The sequence below is a fragment of the Miniopterus schreibersii genome (assembly GCF_964146895.1).
Source record: "Miniopterus schreibersii genome assembly, chromosome: 15".
Lineage (NCBI taxonomy): Eukaryota > Metazoa > Chordata > Mammalia > Chiroptera > Miniopteridae > Miniopterus > Miniopterus schreibersii.
Genome location: NC_138115.1, coordinates 24,920,530 through 24,944,863, shown reverse-complemented (window position 1 = coordinate 24,944,863; position 24,334 = coordinate 24,920,530). Strand labels below are relative to the sequence as shown.

At 44.9% G+C, this 24,334-nt stretch overlaps 1 protein-coding gene across 4 annotated transcripts in view; it reads left to right on the top strand.

Moving 5' to 3' along the window:
- ZBTB38 (zinc finger and BTB domain containing 38) overlaps positions 1 to 24,334 on the top strand; it is a 99,953-nt gene that overhangs the window by 27,563 nt on the left and 48,056 nt on the right. Inside the window, exons 2-5 of one of the 4 annotated variants that reach the window (XM_081160555.1) lie at positions 1,292 to 1,457; positions 1,971 to 2,133; positions 3,216 to 3,290; positions 19,487 to 19,552. The gene's annotated coding sequence lies outside the window, so the exon portion shown is untranslated. Of the gene's footprint in view, positions 1 to 1,291; positions 1,458 to 1,668; positions 2,134 to 3,215; positions 3,291 to 19,486; positions 19,553 to 24,334 lie in introns of those variants that run through there. The other 3 variants (XM_081160558.1, XR_014000436.1, XM_081160559.1) reach the window with 3 other exon arrangements.

The window sequence follows — 24,334 nt, the reverse complement described above, 5'->3', positions numbered from 1 at the left end:
GGAGTCAGGCCCCACAGCACGGTTTACCTCCTCCAAGTGGCGACTTGTAGAGCTCCCAGCACAAGGTCGCTGCGTCGATTTCCCGAGCCAAGGGGGAGGGGTTCAGTGACCAGACATCCACCCACGGTGGGAAGGAAAGCTCTAGAGTGACATGACTGAGGCCACGGACACCTCCCTACCGCCTTCCATAAGGGGCTGGAACTTCCTGGCTTTTCCTTCTCTTGGAATGAGGCATTCGCCCCAGGACAATTGTGGAAAAGTACAAACCACAGACTCATAAACCACGGACAGAGAAGGTACCTCCGAAGTCACCCTCATCCTGGACCCATAAGCAAACGTTCCTCTTCCGGCCACCCCTCCTCGCCTTGGCTTGAGCAGAGCCATGGACGGCACTCTCACTCGGTCCCAGAGAGGCGGCAGATTCCTGGCGGGACAGCGTTAGGGACAGTAACTGCCATCGTTAGGTTCCAGCTTTGTTCCCTGTCACGCCCAGCCCCACCCTGCACTTTGAAACCACGTCACAGTTCCAGCTCCTTCTCTAGCTCTCAGTCTTTGAGAGAGCTACCGTGCGGTCTTGTTGCCTGCCCCAGGCCGGTGCCTTCAGCTGCACAGACCCTCCCACCCACACTCCTGAGGCGCTCTGTCCACGGTGCTCTCGGCCTCCGCACCCACCACACGCCACCAGGCCTCCCCGGCTTCGCCTTCCTGTTCTAGCTTCTCACGCCGACTTGTCCTGGAGACAGATTTGCCCTCCTGGTCACTGTGACCAGTGTTGACCCATCAAGAGGGCATGAGGCCTGCTACCCTAGACAGATCATCCCTAATTGCTCCACTATTTTTCAAAGAATTTGGTTTTAAGCCCCATCATTACCCTTAGCCCCCTTCACCTGGACAGGCCGCCCTTGGTCAATACTCATTCACTCTCTGCAGCCACTCAGCACAGTGGTTAAGAACACAGGGTTTGAGATCAGACGGTCCAGACTCTGCCACTAACCAGCTGTGCGACTTCAGAGAAGTGTCTGAATCTCTCTGAGCATTCATTTTTCTCACCTGGAGAACAGGGAATAATAATAGTACCGACCTCATAGATTTGTTGTGATAATAAATGAAATAATCTTTATGAAGCACTTGGCACAGAAGCTCAGACAGTCACTGTAAGTATTCATTATATGTTCTCTACTATTTCGTTTTCAAATAATCATTCATTCACTCATCATGTACTTGCTGAGCCCCGTGCCAGGCCCTGGGATATAAATACCCCTCCTAAAGAGCGGTTCCTTCTTAAATCCAGGAAATGCAAGCTCACACTGGCCCCCAGAGATCAGAGAACTGACGCCCGGGACCATCGCTCACAAGCAGACGGAAACAGACACTGACCACTGGGTACTGCCCAGGGAGGGTGACGAGACCTTCGTCTACATTCCCGCGTCTCTTTTAATACCACTGCAACTCCCTGGGTAAGCGAGCGCCGCAAGAAAGCGGGGGAGGTGAGAAATCCCCAGAGAAACACTCTCTCTGCTTCTCGCTGACAGAGCAGCCATGCCTCTGCCAGGCAGGAGGGTGCCATCCCTTGGGGAGGCCTTGCTGAGCCTGCCTGGGATTGTTCCGGAAGTCGGAAGGGTGACGGGGGTGGGGAAGCGGCTGGAATGTTCTCCTGGCCTGCTGCTCAGTGCAGGCGAGTGTGCCTGTGCCGAGAGGAGGGCCCCGGACATCAAAGGTTCCTTTTGTCCCCTTCCGAGTGGCAGGGCAGCCCGGCCTCTGGTGATGACTCAGGCCTGGCCCTGACGTCACCCACGCCCGGCCACTGGCCTCCCTCTGCAGCCAGGAAACTGATTGGGGAGTGGCACCCGCAGCTGCAGCAAATCTCAAAATAAGGAGGCGACAGCCTCTCTCCTCTACAGCACACCTTTCTTTTCTCTGCTGCTTTTTTTTTTTTTTTTTTAATGCCTCATGGAAGGTTTTATTTGTAGATCAACTTTCAAAATGCAAGGAGTCAGAATGGGTGACATCATGAGAAAAATACGTGGAGCTGATTTCGACGAGAAGTGAAGAACCCAGAGCGAGAGAGCGGTTCTAACTCCTGAGCCCAGGGAGTGGGCAGCGTCTGGGTTTCAGAGGAGCCAGCGCCTCCGAGTAAGTGAAGGCCCACCCCTGGGCCCCCTCACTCAGTGCCCTTCACCGTAGGGTGCCATCTTGGTCCCTGACACCTAAGGCCTGGCCTGCCCAGCCCGTAGCGGGGAGTCGGGACTGCAGTGGGGAGACCCCCACATCCAGCACTGAAGGGACCGGTCTGATCTCTCTCTTCTCCACAGGCCAGGACAAGAACACATTTCCTCCCAAAAATGTATCTGGACACTAAGGCCCCCGGGGGAAATGGCCCGAGCCAAGCCCCCCGCCCCCGACGACCCTCTGGTTTTGCCTCCCCTCCCCCCTGCGCGCCCTGCTCTTTTTGGGCTGCCAGAATGTTTGTTCAGACCTCTGAACTGTTTGCTTCCTGGATCTTATACTGGGTAATCGGATACAAAAATAAACCCCGTTCTAGGCAAATACGTGTCCTGCGTCGTCAAATGGTGTTTTCGCACTTAACCTGGTAGAAGATGGCAGCTCCGGTTAGAAAGCATCCCCAGCCTGCCGCCTTTACAGAGCGTGGCTCTGGTTGTCCTGGTGCAGGCACCTCGCTGTCACGTTGCCCTGTTTACACAGAGCTTATTTTCATTCCTTCTTGTGCCATCTGGGATGATTTAAACACAAAGACGTTATAATGTGTCTCTGGAGCCTGTTTTAACTTCACCTATAAAAATCTGAAGTTTTTGCATAGCCTATAATTTTATAAGCTCTGGAAATTCCTACCCAAGAAAGGTAAGTCCCCGAGAGAGAAGTGTTAACGTGTACGTAAGAACGGCGGGGCACATAGGCATGGAAACCAGATCGAGTTTTCCTGGCTTCCAGCGTCATTCCCTCAGTCAGCATCTACTCTTTATATAGCTAACTTAGCTCAGTAGAATTGTTCTTTATAAATTATGTTTTATAATGATCGGTGGGGGGGGGTGGAAGGGCATAATAAAAATGAATCTTATTTTAAAGACAATGGGGAAGCTTGTCATTTACTGCAAAACAGTGGTGAATACCCTTTAGAAATTAAACATCACACTCTAATATATCTGTTTTCTAGCTCTTACGTTTGTTTTACCTTCCGTTTTATTTTAATATATCAGGTTGTCTTGAAGCGAGGCCCTGCTAAGCCACTGTTCGTCTGGCTGCAAGATCTGAATGCTGTGCCCACTGATTTGGTGAGTGTCATTTGTCCCAATTGGCTACTTAAATTTCAGTTTACTAATTCTGTTCTTTTGGTTTGCAGTAAGATTTAAGAAAAAGAGAGAAGGCATGGGGACTTCTGCACACAATGATAACAGCTGAGTATCGAAAGGGCCATGTAATAGTTAGGATAGGCTAATTGCTATAATAGACCGAAAAGCGTTTAATGGCTCAAATAGAAGTTTATTTCTTGCTCATGTGACAGGGCAGGTTAGTGGGGCAACTCTCTCCCACACATTCAGAGACACAGATGGAGGGAGGCTCCACCCTCTGCAGCATGTGGTTTTCAAGGTCACCTGGGGTTGTGTCCACTTCCCAGTAGGAGAGGAAAAGAGAGGAAAAAGCACACTGGGGAGGGTTGTATGGGCCATGCCTAGAAGTGGGGCGCACCACTTCTACTTACATTCAGTGGACTAAAACTATCACATGAACGCATCTGACTGCAAAGGGGCCTGGGGAACGCAGCCCCGGGGGGGGGGGACACACTTCCCAGGGATGCTCTGGAGAGTTTCTGGAGAGGAGGTAGCCCTCTCTGGCCCAGCATGATACGGAACTTAGAGATTCTCAAGGATAAGATAGCAGAACGAAGCAGTGGGAGAAGTAAAAAATTATCAGATATTTACATTTCCTTAACTGACACTCAGGTAACATCTGGCTAGGTGGGCAGTGAGCAGTGGGTAACATTTTTCAAGGTGCCTCTGCCCATTCTAACCCTGAGCCTTTCCGTGAGCACCACCACACCACCACCAGTGGCCAGTGAGCCAGGAAGGACATTCCTCCCCTTATTTTCCCTACAGGGTCTTCTTGGGGTAGGGCCATTCTGGCTTTGTCTTCTGGTCCTGGGTCTGGTCGGCTAGTTGGAAATGTCCAACAGTGCCCGGCCAGCGTGGCTCAGTGGTTGAGCGTGGATCTATGAACCAGGAGGTCATAGTTCGATTCCCAGGCAGGGCACTTGCCCGGGTTGCGGGCTCAGTTCCCAGGAGGCAGCCGATCAATGACTCTCTCTCATCATTGATATTTCTATCTCTCTCTCTCCCTCTCCCTTCTTCTCTCTGAAATCAATAAAAACATATTTCTTTTTTTTAAAACAAGGAATTGTCCAACAGAATTCTGTTCCCCCAACTTTGAGCCCCAGGGGCTATAGGAAGCTTGTGGTTTCTTTAGCTTATGGTCTAACTGCTCCTGGGGGCTCTGCGAAGCTGCCCTAACTGACTGGCTCCAGATCTTGGCACACTTTTTAATGTTAGCAATGGGGGGGGGGGTGGCAAAGACAGGGAGGGAAGGGAACCCCTGACTAAGATAGGATCTTCAAACCCAGGTATTAGAGAAACATTTAAAAGTAGACCAAAAAGGCTCAGGCTGGGGAAATTACTGCTACCCTAAGGATTTGATATATAATTTTAGCTTTTTCTTTTCAGGAAAAGTTTTGAAACATTTACTGAAACAATGAGTGGTGCAGTTATAAACCCTGTTTGGAGAACCCTGAAACTAATTTTACATTTTGTTTAGCCTTTTCACCATTGTTGGTCTTAGTGCAGTATTTCCCTCACTGATAAATATCAGACACCACATGGCAGGTGCCTTACAATGTCCCTAAGGCATCATAAAGACCTCCAATAAAAATGGACTATATGCGCTGGCTTCTGCAGCACATATACTAAAAGTGGATAGCGGCCTTTGCCTGAGCCGTCTGGTACCCAGTTCTCTAGTTGTGTCGTCAGTGTCTGGCTGAACATTCTGGTTTCTGATTGAATTTCGCCCTACACTGGACAACGCTGCACCCACACCCCTACCCTGAAGAATACACACTGTCTATTGTGCGGGAAGGCCAGCTACTGGCTGATTCGACACAGCCTCTCAGGCTCTCATGGAGCCTGGTCTCCTGTTACTGCTCCCTGGCCTTGGCCCGGTTCCCTCTCATCCGGAGTGGCCTAAGGAGGAGTGGAACAGAATAACAAGCTGTTGTGTTACAAAAATGCTGCAACCTCTGAAAGTCCATTTTCTTGGGTTAGTGGGCCCTGAAAGTGTCTACTGAGCTGGCTAGGCTTGTGGAGTAAGCTCAAGATAAGACCAAGTTGAGGGGGGAAAGCAATGCCTGTTAGATAGGTTCAGCCAAAGGAGTAAGTTGAGAACAAGTACTAGGTTTCAAAAGCTGGAGCCAAGTGGGGATGATCTGTTGTTGAAAGTCCCAGCCTTATGGAGTCCACCAGGAAAGGCAGGGCCAAAGGCCGCAGGCAAGGAGAAAAAGTGTCAGGGTCCATTCAGCTGTTAATTTCAACTGCCGTGTGAGAATGACTGCTCCAAGCACTTAGTATGCAGGATTTGACCTCTGAGTGTGTGTCCAGAGCAGGTGAGGTGGGGTCAACCTCCTGATTTCTGTTTAGCTGAATAGCATGGCAGGAGAGGTGCGTGACAGCCAAATCAGGCTTCTTTTGCTGCTAACACGACCTTTCCAGTGCTGGTACAGCAAGCTGGGTGACTTCACAGACACACCAATAAGGCAGGAGTAACAAATATACGCTTTGCACATATTTGGAACTTTGACATTTTCAAAAAAGCATCAAAGTAGACATCATGGGAGAAGTTATTTTCTTGAACTTCCTTAACTTTAATTTTATTATTTTTAAACTTTTAATTCCACATGAAGGGTATAGTTCAAATTTGAGACACCGTTGTCTTTCCAGAGCCTTGGTCATCCAGGGAGCGTAGCCTGGACCTTGTTGATTCACAGTGAGCAGATGTGAACTGAGCCTAGCAGGCTGACAGGCAGTGCCTACAGACCAGTCGGTTCTTCTTTACCCCCAGAGGTTTTATAGTGTTTATAGCACAGAAGCACAAGCCCCTTCCTACCATGGGCCAGCATTATACATGTTCTATTACTCCCTTTAGAGGATTTTGCAATAATGCCACGTCATAGTCACCAAAGCTAAGAATTTGTGGTAATAGGGCTTCGTAATTTCTAGTGCTGAAATTCCCTGATTTCTTGTCAAGAATGCAGTTGGAAAACACCACACTGAGACTCCAGGGTTTTGTTTTTAACTCAAAAAGCCGCTGGTTTTCGTCAGAACTTTAAAGCTTCCTCCCGCCTCCGAAATGGTACTTTTTTAAAAAATGTAAAACTGAGGTTCTGTCAGAGTAAGTAAGGGAACAGATGTGAAATGATTTGGGCAATGTAGAAAAATGCATGGCAAGTCAAGGTGTTAATGAAAATAATTACCATAATTATGGCCAGCATTGGTGTTTTGGCTTTTGATATTGCAATTAATATTGTAAGTCTCATTATTTTCATTTTTTTTGTTTTGGTTTTTCTCAATTGACTTTCATCTGAGATCTTTGGCACCACTCCCTAACTAGCCAAAGCATGTGGTGTGAAAATTTCAGGGATGTTTGGAAAGGTTTGACTCTAGGCCAGAGACCTGACTGCAAGGCTTCCAGTCTTGTCAGAGGGAGGCCTGACCAGGATTCCCTGAAATCGGTGAGGAAGGATGGACTTGAGCCATCTCTCTGCCAAAAAAATTTGCTTCCTGGTCTTCTCTGGAGTTCCCAGTGCATTGGCCAAAGGAGGCTTTGAAACCACCCCACGGAAGCATTGCCCCTGGGTGGTGTCTCTCACGCCAGAATGGAGTCACCATCTGTCCAAAGCCCCTAGTCGTGGCTGCAGTCTGTCTGCTTGGTGTTATGGGGAGGGGGTGGGAGGCAGGGATTGTACACAGAGGCAACAAGCATGAGCTCAACCCAAGAGCAGTAAAGACGTCATCTCAACTGTGAACTGTCCCTCCGTGTCCCAGATCCTATATACTCTGTTATCTCTGAATGTAGCAAGAAAGTAGTATCTAGTGAAAAGGGCTTTCTCCTTGACCCAAATTCCTTGGCATCTACTATACCAAGGTACTTTGCAAAAGGGAATGGAGCTCAAAATTCACCCCAGACACCGGACTCGGTCTGTCTCTCCTGTGAGTCCCCCTCCTGCAGCAGCCAGGCCGGTGCTGGGTTGGACTCCTAAGAGACCTCTCTTCCCTGTTTTCATTCTACATGAGGCAAATTCCCTGTCTTTTCTTTTAAAAAATTTATCACTGCTTTTCACATAAAAAGAGCCGTAGCTAGTCACTACACAAAGTCTGGAAAATACAGAAAAATATCAAGAAGAAAACAACAAATAAACAACAATTCATTATTGACATTTCAATGTATTTCTTTCCAAATTTTCATATATATCTATTTTTTCTTCTTTGAAAAATTATTGAAATGATATTTTATATGTTTTTTCTCACCCCACTTAACTGGTGTGTTGTAAACATTTTCCAAGTGACTAAATGGCCTTTGGAAATTTGGTTTTTAATGACTGTGCTTCCGCTGGACTGATATGTCTTAACTTATCCATTCTTTTCATTGGTGGCCATTTGGATTGCCTCTAGCATTCTGCTATTATAAATATGTAAACATTCTTAAAGATAAATCTTTGTGGCCATCATGGGGAAAATTTCCAAAACTGAATCAGTAGGTCAAATGACTTATTTTTAAAGTTCCTAATGCATATTGGTAAATTAGCCTCTAAAAGTTACCAATGTCTATTTCAAAACCTAAGTCCTCATCAGTTTCTCATGTTAAAATGCCTGCCCCTAGGCTCCAGTGGCACCAGAAGATCCGAGGCGGGGCCTAGGAACATGCATTTCAAGATAGCCTCCCATTCCTTATGCACCTTAAAGCTTGAGAACTATTAATATGCTGTGTACAAGTCAACATTCACTTCAACAGATATGTATTAGGCAGAAAAAAGTTAGAGAACCCTGAGCTAGTATATCTAAGCCAGAATTTAACTTAAAGACTCTTTTTTGGCTTCTGAATTTTAGATTTTCCCTTATTCGTAGTATGGTATCATTGAAAGAGTACCAGCTAGGGAGTCAGAAAACCTTATTATAAATATGAGCTAATTGAGACCCAGAATAGTTCACTTACTTCCTTGTAGTTACCTAGAGATTTAGTGGCAGAGGTAGAACTGGAACTTGAGTAGACAAAGGACGCAGATCCACCCAGCCTCCGAGGAGCAGGGACAAGGGACCAGGAAGACCAACACCTAAAGTGAGCTCCTGCCTCAGCTAGAGGACTTCTTATCTGCCTTCTGATGGGCAGGGCCCTATCTCAGGACATGCGTGGGCAGCCCTCTGGGGTCATCCACTTCAGTCACCTAATAAGGCCAGACCACGGTGCGCCCTAAGCCAGAGGTGGTGACACTGAAGCTAGACTGAGGAGGGCATAGGGCAGCCATGCAGATCCACGGCATGAGAGCAGAGTAAGAGGTGGGGTCCAGAGTCAGAAGCCAAGAGAGCAGGGCCAGGGCCAGGGCAAGACCCACATTGTGGGCAAATTTTAGGTCAAGGCAGGCATGAGTTGAAAAGAAGACAAAGCGAGAGCTAGAGGGGAACTGCCACGGATTCAGCCTCAACAATGGAGCCCTCATTACATAATTTCATGGTCGGGGAGGCACCTGCCCCGAGCCGTGCCTGCCTCTTTAAATCTGAAAGGTGCTGTGCGCTGGGCTGCCTTCAGCTCATCTGGCTGAAGGAGGGGCGATGGGTCAGAGAAGAGGCACCTGAAAATGGAAATTTGGAACATTCTGTTACAGCAGAGAACACGGTAAACAAACAACCACCAAACTGAAAAATTCTCACATCATGTAAAGGAGGTGTGACGATCCATCCTGTCTGCATAACTCTGCTCAAACCCATCGGAGCACATCCCCGGGTCACCTGATAACATCTGGCTTCCCTTCCTCCCACTCTCCTGCCTCATCGTCTGGGGGCCAAATGGTCATATCATTTGACTTTCAAGTTCAACCTCCACAGATTGTTTAGCTGTTGGCAGAACACTTATGTTCGGGGTCTATAAATCGCCATGCCCAGTGCACATCCATCTCCTGTGACTGACTGCACCCGGTGAGGCACAGAAGCCAGACCCGAAGGAGTACCTCTGCTGCACCCATTATTCTACGTGCTTGGGCACCAAAGAATTTGCCTGTGATCACCAAGCCTCGCTGCTTCCCTGCTTGGCCTCCATTACCGTTTGGCCGTCTCCATGCAGGATCACTGCTCTCCTGAATGTTGGCCTCCTGGTCCAAACTTGTGGACTCAGGGTCACAATGAATATAGATTCTGGGAAGGTCTGCAACCTCCCTTGAGTCAGGGGCACAATAGACAGAGAGTGACTTTCCCGACACCGCTGGGGCAGTCTGAGTCACCACTATGATGTTGGCCCCATGCAAAGCCCAGCTCCCTGGCATCCTAAACAGCTTCCTTGGCTGAGGCACCTCCTGATACTTAGATGAAGTTCTAATCGCTGACAGGACCTGGATCCCTCAACCAGGAAGGTCCACCTGGTGGTGAGAGCAGTGCCTCCAGTTCTGACTCCCAAGAGGTAGAAATCAGAGTTGCATGACATCCAGGCACAGCATCCACATGCTGCTAAAGAGTCCTGGGTGGTCAACAGAGTAGGAAGTCTAAGGGCAAATAGTGTTCAATGGGACCTGTGATCTGACAAGTGCCACTTGTGGTTCCATTTTTACCTGTCTGTGCTGACTCCATGTCCACCTCCCTCTCCTATCTGCTAATAAGTAACTTTAAGAATAAACAGCTCTCACACAGTCTCCGGCCAAAGCTGCAAGAATACCCTGGCCCAGGCAAAGTCTGTCCCTGCCCCTGGTTCTCATATCATGGCTTTCATATCACCTCATGGGAACAAGGGTCACTGGTATCAAGTCTGCCTTCTGGGCCAAGAGGTACTGCCTCAAAGAACCCAGCATCACCAGATGGCAGTGTCCCGTTACTGCTGTCAGGAGCAACCATATCAAGAGTCCCATTTTCCATCAGTGAAATGCCAGACAGCCCAAGCTGCTGTGTAGACAACTATTAGGAAAGTGGAACAGTGACAGATATCTGGAGCCCCCCCTCTCAAGCTCTAAAGGCCCCCACTCTTTCCTGCCATCTTGACTGGGATATCAAAGGAAGCTCCCTGCACATCTATCAGTGTGGCTGAAATTAAAAAACACTGATGTTACCCAATGCTGGCGAGGACGTGGAGAGATTGGATCTCTCAGACACTGGTGGTGGGACTGTAAATGGTGCCGCCGCTCTGGAAAACAGTGTGACAATTTCTTAAACATACACTTACCGTACAATCCCACTCCTGGGTATTTACACAAGAGAAATGAAAACTTAGGTTCACACAAAAACCCGTACATGAATATTCAAGCAGTTTTATTTGTAATCGCTTCAAACCAGAAGCCAGCCAGATGGCCGTCAGTGAGTGAATGGGTAACAAACTGGTACAACCGTACCGTGGAATATTACTCAGCAATAAAAAGGAAGGCGCATACTCTTTAGATACAACTTGAATGGATCATAAGGCATTATACGGGGTGAAAGAAAGCCAGTCTCCAAGGGTTGCGTACTGATAACATTTTCAAGGCAAGAAAATTACAGTGATAGAGAACAGATCGGTGCCACAGGGTAGGGCTGTGGGAAGGTGTGACTATTGAGGGAGTTTCTTCGTGGTGATGGAATAGTTCTCTATCTTGATCGTGATGATGGCTACTCTAGTCTACACATGTGATAGAACTCTACACACACGTAGTGCATGTAGAAGCTGGTGAAATTCAAATAAGGTCTGTACCTGAGTTAGTAGTATTGTACTAATGTCGATTTCTTTTTTTCTTTGGCCTCACTTGGGGATATTTTTTCCGTTGCTTTTCAGAGAGAGTGGAAGGGAGGGAGGTAAAGAGAGAGAGAGAGAGAGAAACATCAATGTGAGAGAGACATATCAATTGGTTGCCTCCCACACGCACCCCGACTGGGCCTGGGGATTGAACCTGCAACCCAGATACAAGCCCTTGACCGGGAATTGAACCTGTGACCCTTCGGTGCACCGGCTGACGCACTAGCCACTGAGCAACACCGGCCAGGGCTAATGTCGATTTCTTGGTTTAGACAATGCACCACGATAGAAGATATTATCACTGGGGGAAGCTGGACGAAATTCTACAACTACCGTACTATTTTTACAACTTCACTTGTATCGTAAACTATTTCCAAAAATGTTATTAAAAGCAATTTTTTGAAGTTTTTTGTTGTTTTTTTTAAAAAAGGGTGTTCCCCACCCCAGGAAATGGGGATCGGCCACTGGTTTCTCTTTCACAAGCAACTCCTATTGTTTCTTTTGCCGCTTTCTGATTTATGGTTAGGCTTCTATGGCAGCGTCCCTGATGGCTTTGGCCTCACCCTCTGCTTCCCAGAGACGCCCATGTCACATGGAATCCAAGCCCCAGTATTCAGCACTGCGCGTGAATATGCCTCCTTCCCCCTCCCTGAGACTGTAACTTCAAAGCGAGGTAAAGACTCAGATCTAAGAACCGCCTCTCGGTGGAAATCTAGGACAAATCACCCTCCTCGCCCTGCACGATCATGTCTTTTCTGGAATGGCTCTTTGTTTTCTCTGCACTTCATACAGATTATTCTCTTCACCTTCACCAAACGGCCCCTCCTCTAATGGGAGCAGATTAACCCTTCTTTGCTCCCTCTCTCTCTCCTTTAGCTGAGGGCTTTCTGTTAACCGCCGGCTCGCTCTCTCCGGGCCTCGTGCCCAGCTGAATGCCAGTGCGAGATGGCAGCCTTCCCTCTGAAGCACTTCTGCCTCTGTCAAACACCTTTTTGCCAGACTTGGCCCTAGAAAGATAGTTTTGAAATTAAACTTAACACGCGCCGCCTGGGTTTGCAGTATGGAATTGCACAAGGCCGAGAGCCCACAGGACAAGGGGTACTCTCTGTGTTCGTTACCTTAGCCCCCCATCTGAATGAAATTCTAGCTTTATTGACTCCCTTGCTCTGCAAAGAGGTCCCCTGCATCACCGAAGATTGAGGCTGAGCAAATGGGGCTGATGTCTATGTGGCATCCTGTCCGGATATAAGACACACGCAAGCCGCTGTCCCCCAGGACTGGCCTCAGCCCCCAATTTCCTGCCATGCCTTATTTATTAGGGAGATTCATCTCAAGAGAGCATGCTGAGATGGATAGCAGTATACATTTCTTGGGCCTAGCTGTGAGTTGCAAATGAGGACCGTGTGCTAGAAAGGAAACAATTTGAATTGTCGATCTTTAGTAGGCGTGGATGAATCTCCTAATTATGTACCTTTTGGTTTCAAAACCATACTGAACAACGGAAAATGAAACCTGCAACTTATTTTTAGCTGCTCATGCTAATTCATGAGATTTTTCTTTGCAAACCAATTAGAATAGAGGCTACTTCTGCTGGCTAAATTAATCTGGTTGACTTAATATAGCAATCAAGCGTACTTCTCTGACACTCTTAAGGGACACTGGGTCCCAGGTGATACTTTGGCCAATATTTACTATTTTACTTAAAATTATATTTAGTTGAGCTATTTTATTAAACAAAATTAAACAAGTGTACTATAACATTTTCTTCTGAGAGGAACTGGGAAACAAGTTATAAACCCTCTGTATTGGCATCTATTTATTAATTCACATATTCTATTACCATTTATTAAGTAACTATTTGAATGAAAGCTTGGAATTAAAAAACAATTGAGCCAGTATGTTGAATTATGAAGAGCAGGGTACTAGAAATAAAGTAACATGGCTTTTATCTTCAGCTTTTGCTGAGGTCTTTAGTTACAACAGTCTCTTTGAACCTGACTTTCTCCTCTCACACAGAAAGAGTTGAGATGACATTATAATTCTGTGAGCCACACTCTGCCACCAAGGGCCTGGGGAAAGGGTGAGGCACCTTTTGGAGGCAGTGGTTTTGCTGTCACATCACTTTGACTTCTGTCTCCTCTTTCCCTGTTCTGGAAGGGACAGGTTTAAACAAAGCCTGTAGTCTGCTTTCCAGACAACTGTGGCTCCCCTGGGTCACCAAGTGATTAAGCGTTTGAAAGACTTCCATTGGCATGGTCAGTCCCAGGTCTATTCCTTAGCTCATGGAGTGAGTTCTTTAATTCTAGGAAGTGGCTTCATGGTACAAAGCTGAAGACTCTACTGGTAGTGGTGGGAGCAGAGGAAGGCCCCCAAGCTTGGTGTTGGTCAGTCAAGAACACACTCACATGAGCCCCTTTGCTGCACCAGGCAATGCTCTAGGTACCATGGGAGATGCATAGGTCTTGATGGAGACAACCCTGAGATATGAGTAAAGACAGAGAATTCAATACAACACAGACTTCTTGTGCTTTTATCTTCAGTCCAAAGGAAGTGAAAATTCACTGAAGTTTGTTAAGCTGTTCTGGGGAGAAGAGGTGCATGGCTATGGCCCTTCTGAGCTACAAAATCGTTTATCTGCAAAAAAGAAAGCTAATGCGTTTGTTGCCAGGTGGAGTCTTGGAATATTTGTTGCCCAGGATGAAAAAAGATGCAAGGAGAGGATTATGTACTCACGTGGGATGGATCTTACTGATCTGTAAGAATTCTGCCTTCTCCACCTTCAATCTAGTTGCCAATATCTCTAGAAAGAAGAAACTCAGCCTTCTTGCTGAATATGTGGGGTTTTTTTGTCAATTCAAGATCTAGAAGCCCTGTCCTACTTGCTCTCCATCTGGGGAGTGGCAAGCAGTCACAACTGCAAGTGAAAGGGCGGTTAGGGGTGCAGGAACACTCTAGATCTCCGAGTGTGTGAGAGTCTTTGTCGGTGCCATGTTTCAAGTGCACTGATAAATGAAAGCAGGAACTATTCTGGTGCTAAAGCTGAGGTAGTGATATCGAAAATGGCAGTGAGACACGCTGAGGATATTCCCACAGGAGAGCCTGAGCTGAGTTAGGGTGGGGTGGGACGGTATCCACCATAGTCTCCCTTGTAGCACTAATCACTTACCACTCTTTCTCTGTTGAAAACCACATGGTTAAGCCTGGCCAGCATGGCTCAGCGGTTGAGCATTGACCTGGGATCCAGGAGATCGCAGTTCGATTCCCGATCAGGGCACATCCCCAGCGGGGGGCGTGCAGGAGGCAGCCGACCAATGACTCTCTCATCATTGATGTTTCTATCTCTCCTTCTCCCTCTCCCTTCCTCTCTCTGAAATCAATAAAGATCTATTTAAACAAAAACAGACGAGCCGCAGGAGGCCTCCTGGAATTCAGACTTCTCAGGCATGTCTGCTCACCCAGCCCTTCCTTCTCTTGCCTCACGAGCGGGAGGAAGATAATCCTCCTCTCATATTCCCAGGCGGGGTGGAGCTGATAGAGTTGATTAGAAAGCCCCCTTTGAGAGCCATCTGGTTGGCATATAAAATTACTTCCAATGAGGGCGCTAGTCAGCTGGCCATATGACCAGGCGGCAGGGGACTCGGAGTCCAGCTCTTGGCCTAACTGACCTAGAAAGCAAGCTGGGCTGGATTTTTTAGAATCACAAACTTTCAGAGGTGGCTGGGATCTTAGACACAGGGGCAGAATGCATAGATGTTAACAGAGTCGATCACTGAAATGATACATTTGAGACACTGACCTTGCTGGAGGAAAATCCTTTACTCAAAATTTAGGCTTTTTACAAGTCCATTTTTGAAATATGTTGGGGAGGGAACTCATAATGCCAACTTAGGTTATCTGTTCTGACCTAAAACACTGTTTGTGGAAACCAGGTCAGTCCTGATTTTTCTTTAATTGATCTTATACTTTTTAATACAGCAAATGGGTCAATTCACTTATGAAGTGTGTGATCTTGGGCAAGTGACCAGATCGCTCTCAGCCTCAGTTTCCACATCTGTAACACGAAAAGATGACGCTTCACTAGGGGAGGTAGTTTTGCTCAGATGGAAATACAAGCTCTTCCATTTATTTTGCTTCATCAAACATTTCCAAATTATGACAAACCTCTTACCAAAATTGTCACTGCTTGTTTGTTACGGCTTCCCAAGCTAACACGGTCTGATTCATCCCTCCTCGTTTATTCTGTCTTTTCCACCTGCGGGTCCAGCATCCTAGGTACCCCAAATTCCCAGGATCTGGGGAGTTGAGGCTGGTTCTTATAAACAAGGGTAGTCGTGACTCCAGGGAGGGGGGGTCCCCACTACCAGGAGTCTGCACAGTAAAAAGATTCCTCCATCAGGGCAGAATGTGGAAGGAGGAGGTTTCATCCTGTTGGAATCGATGGAAAGGCCCAGACTTTGGAATTGGTCAGACTTAGGTTTGAGTCCTCACTCCGCTATTTACTGTGTGACTGGGAATCTCGATGTGTTCCTCATCCAAAGTTGATGGTAACTAATATCCACCTTGCAGGATTATCGGTTTAGAATTAAATAATATGGCTGAAATATTGAATATATATGTAGTAGGTTCTCAATAAACGGTAGCTATTATAGGCTTAGCTCTGGTCAAGATAGAAAGAAAAGCTCCTGCCCAGATCTCTAGGCAAAATATAGATGCTCAAAGTAGCCCTGGACTTTCCGGAGCATTCAGGTGAAAATATCATCCAAGTGCATTTTTAGCCACTGAGAGATTGTAACCATGTTGTCTCCGGGGCTAAATACACTATAGATAGATATAATAACCAACCTCATGAACATTTTTAAACCTTTTAAATTCTAAGAATTTAAACAAAAATGTTATATTTGGTAGTGTTTTTTTTTTAAATTTAGATCAACAGAGCCTAACCTGATAACAGTCTTACCCACAAATGTTGAATATCTATATTAGGCGTCAACAGAAACGAGCTGTAATTTTTAATGCAGTGGATGGAGTAAAGAAATGTGCAAACCGATCCAAATGTTTATCAACCAAGGATTCCTCTGGGACTCAGTGCCCTGACTACATTTTTTTAAAACACAGAGACTCAAGCTTGGCTCCTACTTGAATTATGTTCTTTGCGTAAGCCATGCAATTTAATTTTAACCCACAGGACTGAAAATAAAATGAGCTCAGACTGCCGAACAATGAGACTGTGAGCAAGTAAGAGCCTTAATCAAAGTGAAAGACGCTCCCCTCACTGCCGGCTCTGTCTTCCTCCAGCCTGCTCCTGCCAGATTATTCGGGGTTCCTGGTCCTCGACTGGTCAAAGTGGCAAAAGCAGGTTAACATTTACATCGTGGAAAAGGGATTTGTCTTCCATGTTAATGTTTGTGCATGTGCCCTGAGGATGTTGGTGAGGAGCACGAATTTTTAAAAATCATAGGCGAGTGCATACCCTTGCCCCTTGTAATCATGACAAAGCTTGCGTAATTCAGGCACGAGCGTGGTTTTTTTAAAAGCACAAAACAGGATTTACTAGTCAGGGAATGTCTGCCTAAACAAGCTCATCCATCTGAGTGCTCTCAGCTACAGTTCAAAAATTCGTTTCACACAATCAGGTTTGGTAAACGGGCCACGTTAGCTTGTGGAGTGTTTTGGAACATGGCAAAATAACCCACACGTGGCTTTCAGGCTCATTTTGACAGAAGGTGGACAGAGAGCCCCACCAGGAGGCCTGGAAACCACTGGCCCCAGCATCTGGCTTAGGAATACCAGTAGGGACCTGACCACATTTGCCACCCTGCTCCTGTAAGGGGGGACATAACACTATTCACTCACCTCACGGGAGCCTGATCTGGATTACTGTCCTTGTCACTGTCATTTATTATCCCAGGAAGAGGAGGCATTGACTCAGTTCTACGTGGTTAGAGTTGATTCCATGTCGTGACTAGTTAGCCTGCAGGATAATAATTTGTGAGTATTTTAATGTGAATGTCTAGCTTTCGCATGTGATTAATGGGGACCATCTGAACAGGCACTAATGGCACCAAATGCCTAGGTGTTTGCTTCGGCCTCCCCTGACCCCGCTCTCGGGACCCTGCCTTACAGATGCCCTTCTATTAAACCGGCACCTTGTAACTCAGAGTGATCGTCTCATTCTCGGCCCCCATGGTAGAGGAGGAATTAGCCTAAGGACACTCCATTCTAATTTTCTGTCGCTGTCAACGCTAACCAGAGCTCATAGAGCAAAGCTGTGGGGGCGGGGAAGATGGTTCCACCATTGGTGTTAGACCAGGAGCTCCTGTTTCCGTTAGAGATACGTTGATTTCTGGGCTAGTTGTGGGGGAGACAGAGATGTGCTCCAAGGAGAAGACGACTCGGTGTGACTCAGGTATGACCGACCATCTGGACAGCCCAACTTGGGTGCTTTAAAATGTATGGGATGGAGCTGGGCCGGGTGCTTTCCACACATTGAGCTAAAAATCACTTGGGTTCTGGGGGAGGAGATAGAATGAATTCCAGGAGCGAAAGCTCTGGTTGTGAAACCTAGTACCTAAGTTAAGATGTTCGCATGCATTTTCTCCTCTAAAACAATCCTGGGGAACTTGAATGTTTTGCTAACCCGATTATTTTTAGCCAGTCCTTATAGAAAACAGAGGCGCTGGAAAACCAGCCACCCCAGAAAATATTAATTTATTTTTGCACGACTTACAGTGAACTCACATTAGCATATTCAGTGATGCAATAGGGAAAGAAAGACTTTTGGAGAGATATGAAGAAGAAAAACGTAAATATTATGCATTCAAAACCAGCCTCATAGCATTTTATAAAAATGTTGGCTTATGTCCAGAATCTAAGGGTGGGGGTGGGTATGGTTTCTTTGTAGCTCAAGAAGGAATGGAAAAGAATCTGTTCTATTTCCTTAAAAATAAAAGACTTCTTGTTTTATACAGCGTGGTAAGTGAAATGCTTTTCTGTTTTTTACCTGCCGGCAGGAAATGGAGGAAATTTTTCTAGCAAACTATGCTGTTTTCCTCCCTTTGGGGACATGGTGACACTGGTTTTGTAGCAAAACAGTATTTGCTTATTAGGCATTTCTTCAAAATCCTGAATAAGCAGCTCTTTCCCCATTTTTTTGTTCCACATGTTAAACATTTCATTGCAATTTGAGCTTCAATTGCGTGCGTGTGGCGTGTGTGTGTGAGAGAGTGTGGGTGTGCGTGCGTGTGTTGATAGGAAGGATTGAAAGGGGATGCATAAGAATTCTTAAAGGTTTTTTTGTCTTAAAAAATTAATTCCTACAATTATGTACTGGAATCTCTATAGAAGGCGATTCCAATTTATTACATACAGCCAAACTAGATCCCATCAATCTTGAGCAGCGGGGGTAGAGAGGTGGTATTGAAGAAGACATGAAATTTGGTGTTCGAGTAGATGAGATTTAATTTTCAGAAAACATTTCACTCATAAAACGGATAGCACCCCAGTGTCAGCCCTGACCTCCATGATGTCAATGTCACCGTGCAAGCGTAGCTAAGATAAGCCTCAAAGTAAAACAAAGAAACATTGCATCTCAGCACAGCACCATTGCTTCTCTTACAGTATGTACTCTGCCTCTCTCTAAATATAGCCTTTTGGATTTCTGTTAATGGCTTGTTACTTCACAATTTAGCTTTTGGAGGGGGAGGGAGGAGGAAAATCATTTTGCACGTCCTATGTTCGAGCAAGTACAGTAGGCTGCTGCAAGTCAACATTATTTAGGTCAGTATCCTAAGGACAGCTTTGATCGTTCGTGCCGGTCAGCTATACATCCGGAGGAACTCAGCATCAATTTATTTTTTTCTGTCCTGATTGTATTCTGCTTCTAAGTTTAAGCAAATGTATTCTCGTTAGAATGCCATCCCAGCCGAGGAGGTATCTGCCCGCTCTGTCCTGCAGATACATTTAGCAGGATACACTTACACGCTTGTGGTTAGAGGTTATAGCCCTGATACAGACAGCTGATCATGCATTCTCCTACGAGCCTGCCGGCACCATTTAGGATTTTTAAAAATAATCTAGAAATGCTACAACTTTTATAATATTAATTATTTTTTACTTTGCCATCGCTTAACAGTTTAGGGTTTTTCTGCTGTTGTTATTAGCAATTCTATGAAATTAACAGCCTACCAAATGCATCCCAAACCAGATACATACTGTATTGAAAGCTTCCTTCAAGAAGATGGCATGACAGTGTTCGTTCCAGCTGATTTTTCTTCCTTAGCAAAAGGACTGTCTGATTCTCAGAAGCAGAACAGGGCACAGTCATTGTGCAGCAGCTCCGCTTAAGTGTATGAAATGCCGTCTACTGTCTGGTTGCAGAATTTGGAGTTGGCTAAACAGTGTTTAGTGATTGGGCTCATCTTGCATCACCAGTTGATGACATTTTTCTTTGTTCCCTCCTACCCAGTTGAACCAGGACTCTGAGGCTGATATGCAATGTCACTTCCAACATTAATCAGATACCGCATTTAAGGTGAGCCGTCCCCTGCCTCCTCCCCCGGCGCTCTGTGCTGCATGCAGCGGGTGTGTTGCTCCTGCGAGCCTAAGATGGCAGGCAGGATTAGCCGTGCCGGTGCTGTGTGCATGCTGTGTGTAGAATTCATTACACGTTGCCTAGTATTTCAGATGTGAGTATGTAAATGCTCTGTATGCCATATCATCTGGTAGTGAAGACTTGTTTTTGCCTCATTACAGCCTTAGCTATTTCAACATCACCTTGCAGTTCCGATTCATTTGCTTCTGGATGTTTGCTTTTCATCACATTCAAAATAGGATTTTACCTTTTTTTTTTTTAAACAAAGCCAAAAAGAAAAACAACCCTTAAAAACAAAACAACAACAAAACTCTGCTACCAGATGGTGTCTCCCCTTTCTTCTTGCATTTGCTGTCTTTTAAATAATGTATGTTGTATTGTTAATTAATGTGAATATCAAATTAAACACTTGAAACTTACATGTTTATTATGCAGGTAGAAGGCAAGGTGGGAGCTATTTTTAACTCGTATGCACTCCGTGCTGTGCAAACAACTTGGTTCTCAAATGTGTATTTTCAGTGCTGGTATCAGTGGTTTGATTTTCAGCAAATGTGACAGTGGCCTTTGCAGTGGTCAGCTCCGAGCTTTGAACTCTCAGAGGAGGAAGGGAAAAAAATTCAACACACCACCTCCTTGGTTGCAGCCTCAGAGAAACCTTGGATGAGAAACTTCCTTTTTTCAATCCTGTTTTCCTGTTGATAAATTCAGTTCTCGTGATCACAGTACATCCAAGCTGTTCTGCGTATGATTTTTTTGTGTGTGACAATTGCATCTAAAACTTGTGAGCAAGAAGACGGAGAAATCGGTCTCCATCGCTTCACATAAAAATGGCTGAGTGTCTTGTCATGCTAGCATTGCACTAAGTGATACATACAGGTAGGTTGAAATTTGCATGTTTTATAGAATTTGAGCCATGCAGCAAGAATATTAGGTGGATTAAAATATGACTTTTAAAACAAAAATTAGATAAGACAGTTGTAATTTTTTGGGGGGGGTGGTGGTTATTAAATTGGATAGCCTTTCCTATTCAGATAGTATAGAAATGTATAGCTTTTATAAACTTATAAAATTATTCTACAATAAAAATGAGATGATTCCTTTTTTTAAAATCATATATGTGATAGGTGTGGCGCCATTAGACAACAAAAGAAATTTTTTGAAAAGTCTGTTGATTCAGTTCCATTTTAGCTTGAAACTAAAAATAAATAGGTTTCTGGAGATAATTTCGAAGAGCGCAAACAAGCTTAATATGAAACATTTAAAATATTTAAATTTTAAGAAGCGGTCTTTAAACGTGCTACATGAAAGATGAAAATAACATATGCTTAAAAATAATTTTAGGTAATATGCAAGAATAAACATACTTTTATATATCTATGACCTAGGGAGAGGAAGAGTTACAATTTTTAAAGGGGGAAATATTAAATGTAGGTGGCCCTGTTAGTAGAAAAAGAGCTGCATTGAATGAAACACAGTCTCTAGGATGGTTCATTGCAGATCATACAGCTGTGGTTCTGCAAGCTCCGAATTCCGGCACTATTCACAGTAATTTCATGGGCTCTTTCCTTCGAGGTTAACTTCTCAAATATATTTTAGTTTCAAATTAACACTGGGCCAGAACCTGTTTCCTTGGTAACCAAATCTTATTTTAAAATGCAGTAACAGATATGCAAAAGATTGTCTTTTAAAAAAAAAGACAAATGTTTAATGAAAAATGTACAGTTCTTTGCCCTCTCATATAGAGTCTGAACTGGTTTTAGACATTTTTTAAAATGCGGTCTTCAAGCTTAAAAACTAAGCCATATTTCTACACAGATAGAGAAAGCTTGCACAGTGAGCTTCCCCCCCCTCCTTTGTGCTCAGTACTTTCAGAATTAAGGTTTTCTTTGTAACGTGCTCTAGAATGCTGGTCAAGGTTTGTGTACAAAGGTGCAGTTTCATTATCACGAGTTCACCGGCGCCACCGACACAAAAGGCATCTCAGAAATTCTGAGAATCGGGAAATGCTTATGCTCTTGTTTCCCTTGATCCCTCCATGGGTAACCTCAGAGCTCTCGGTAGAGAAAGACCCAAAGCCAAGCCCACCCCGATGATAAGTGCACATCGAGCCTTTGTGGAAACGTCCTTGTAGGTGTGTTAGGAGAAAGATGCTGTCAGACCCCACACCTCCCTGAGGTTTGCTCCAATGTGAAGAACCTTGAGATTCAGAACCATTTGTGTAAATAACTGCTGAATTCTAGCAGCTTGTCCTGTTCCAAGGCACTGTTTGCAAAAGCCAACCTCTTACGGGCTAAAGGTTTGTTGTTGCTGTTGTTGTGTTGTTTTGAGGCCAACTTAAATATTTTGCTTAGAGTCTTTGTCTGGCTCAGTTATATTAGATCATGATTCATCTCGTAGTGATTTCGTTCTTTGGGCTGCCATGAAATATCCTTCCTGCAACATCCCTTTTTTTTTTTTTTTGGTTGTTCGGGGGCCATTTTCCTTCTTGCCTGTGACTTAAATGACTAAGTACATTTTGAATCTAGCATCAATCAGGAGATCGTAAACTGAAGGGAAATGTCAGAAACCTGATTCAGTATTTCCTATTTATTTTAGTACCAGTAACATTAACAGTTGCAATAGGATCAGACCAACTGTCATTGGCTCTTGAGCAAACAATGAGCCAGACATTTGTAATTAATACACTATTGCTATTCAGAAAGATACACCTACAGTGCCCTCTATTTTCATAGGCTGGCACAAATTAATCATTCTGAATCTTAATCACGAGATTAGATGGAGGCAGTGGAATTGTTTTACCGTAAAAACGAATGCCGATAGATTCAACAGATTGCTTCTTTATAAAATGTCAATCCTTCTGTTTTCAACTCCAGCATGGCTGCGTCATCTCGGAGATTTTCATCCCTAATAACTTTTGTGTGGCATTTTTCATTTATGTTGCTCTTGGGCTCGCCTAAAAGAATTTTAAACACAATTCAAGGAACTTGAAAGCCAAATAAGACTGTTGGGAAGCATATTGTATTATTGTCATTCTAATAAATAGACCAGTGAATGGAAGACTAATTATTATTTATTACTTTGTTGTGTTTCGCCTTAATGTCTTGCCTCCATATTTCACAGAAATGTTTACAAGGCACAATACTTTTCTAAACTTACCCATTTACAATTATTATTGAATTTGCGAGATTAGCCGAAAACACTTCCTGCCCATTGTTAAGGATGGCACTTAGTCCTTCCCATTGTTCAGAAGGCTGTGCTTAACCAGTTTACACTTTTTGGCAAGGTGTTTACCCTGGGCAGGCCGAAGCAGGTGCGACATAAAGGATGGGCAGACGACTGCTTTGTTCTCACCAGAATGAAATGGGCAAATCTGTGGTTTTCTGCCTGAATGATTTACAGGATAAAATTCTCAATTCTTTTTTTCTTTGGAAAATAGGAAATGTTTTTCCAAGCTTTAACGCAGTCTTTTGTGTTGTTTTGTTTTAACCTGTCTAGGGTAATGATCTGTTTAGTCAGGTAAATGGGAAATATTACATTCAGTCATCCAAAATATATTCATCCAGGTTGATACTTATTGTGTCAATATCTTCTAATTAAAAGAGATTCCATCTCTTCCTACCAGAGTGCTGTTGACCTGCCACAACCATTGCCATGGCTCCCTATGACGGGCTGGTAACCAGGCCACGTGTCAGAGCTGGTTGGTATAGGGAGAAAAATCCAGACAAAGACCTAGCACCTTTCTCTTTAGTACTAAATCATGCTAAGCCTTTGAGTTCCTGGCTGACACATTTATTGAGCACCTACTGTATTCCAGGCATATTTCAGAGGCGAGAAATACAGTAATGAATAAGAGAGACCAGGGCCTCCTTCTCATGGACCTGGCGCTAGTGTGGTGGGTAGTGGTAGGAGGAAAAATAAATATGTAAACAATTAATTAAAGAAAAGTGCAAAGACAAAAAGTAAAATTTAATTTAAAAGAGCAATGTGACATGTTGGGAGGAAGAGAGACGCTTTAGAATGGTGGGCCAGGGAAAGCCTTCCTAGAGAGGTGGCATTTGAGTGGAGCCCTCCGTGGTAAGAGAGAGATCCAGCCAGGGGAGAGCATTTCCAGCCAGGAGAGCCTTCATGCTCCGACCGCAGACTTTCCATTCTTCGTATAACTGCCGCAGTATCAGAGCCAGGTTTGATGACAACTTGGTGGGTTGAGCCTCATTCAGGTAAGCTTCCCCTACAGCAAGAAAGTGAATCAGGCCCCCTTGGCTAGTTTTAGTCAAATTCCCAGGACTTGGTGCCTGTGGGGTCCTTGCCTTTGACCCAGTCCCACCTGGAAACTGCCTGTGAAGGTGTAGTGAAACTCTGGACATTGCAGTCCCAGGTGGTGATGACATTTTTGTGCAGGTTCAATGCTAACCCAAGAAATCCATAAAGGAAAGGCTTTTCAGGGCAAAAATTAAAAATAAATAAATTCTGTGAAGCATTTTACTTTATTTTTCATAAGAATTCCAGAGTTTAAACTCAGGGCCAAACATTGAGCTAGACATTTCCTTTAATTTTTTTTTTTTTCAAAGACAAATGGTAGAAAGGTTTATCCCATCTTGCCAATAAATTGTCACTGTCCTCCAAAGCCTGGAACTCTTAGTTCTGCAGACCTCTTTTACTGTTGGTGGCTTTCTAAAGACCTTACTACTTGGAGTGATATTTCTCTATTTGAGCAAATAATAC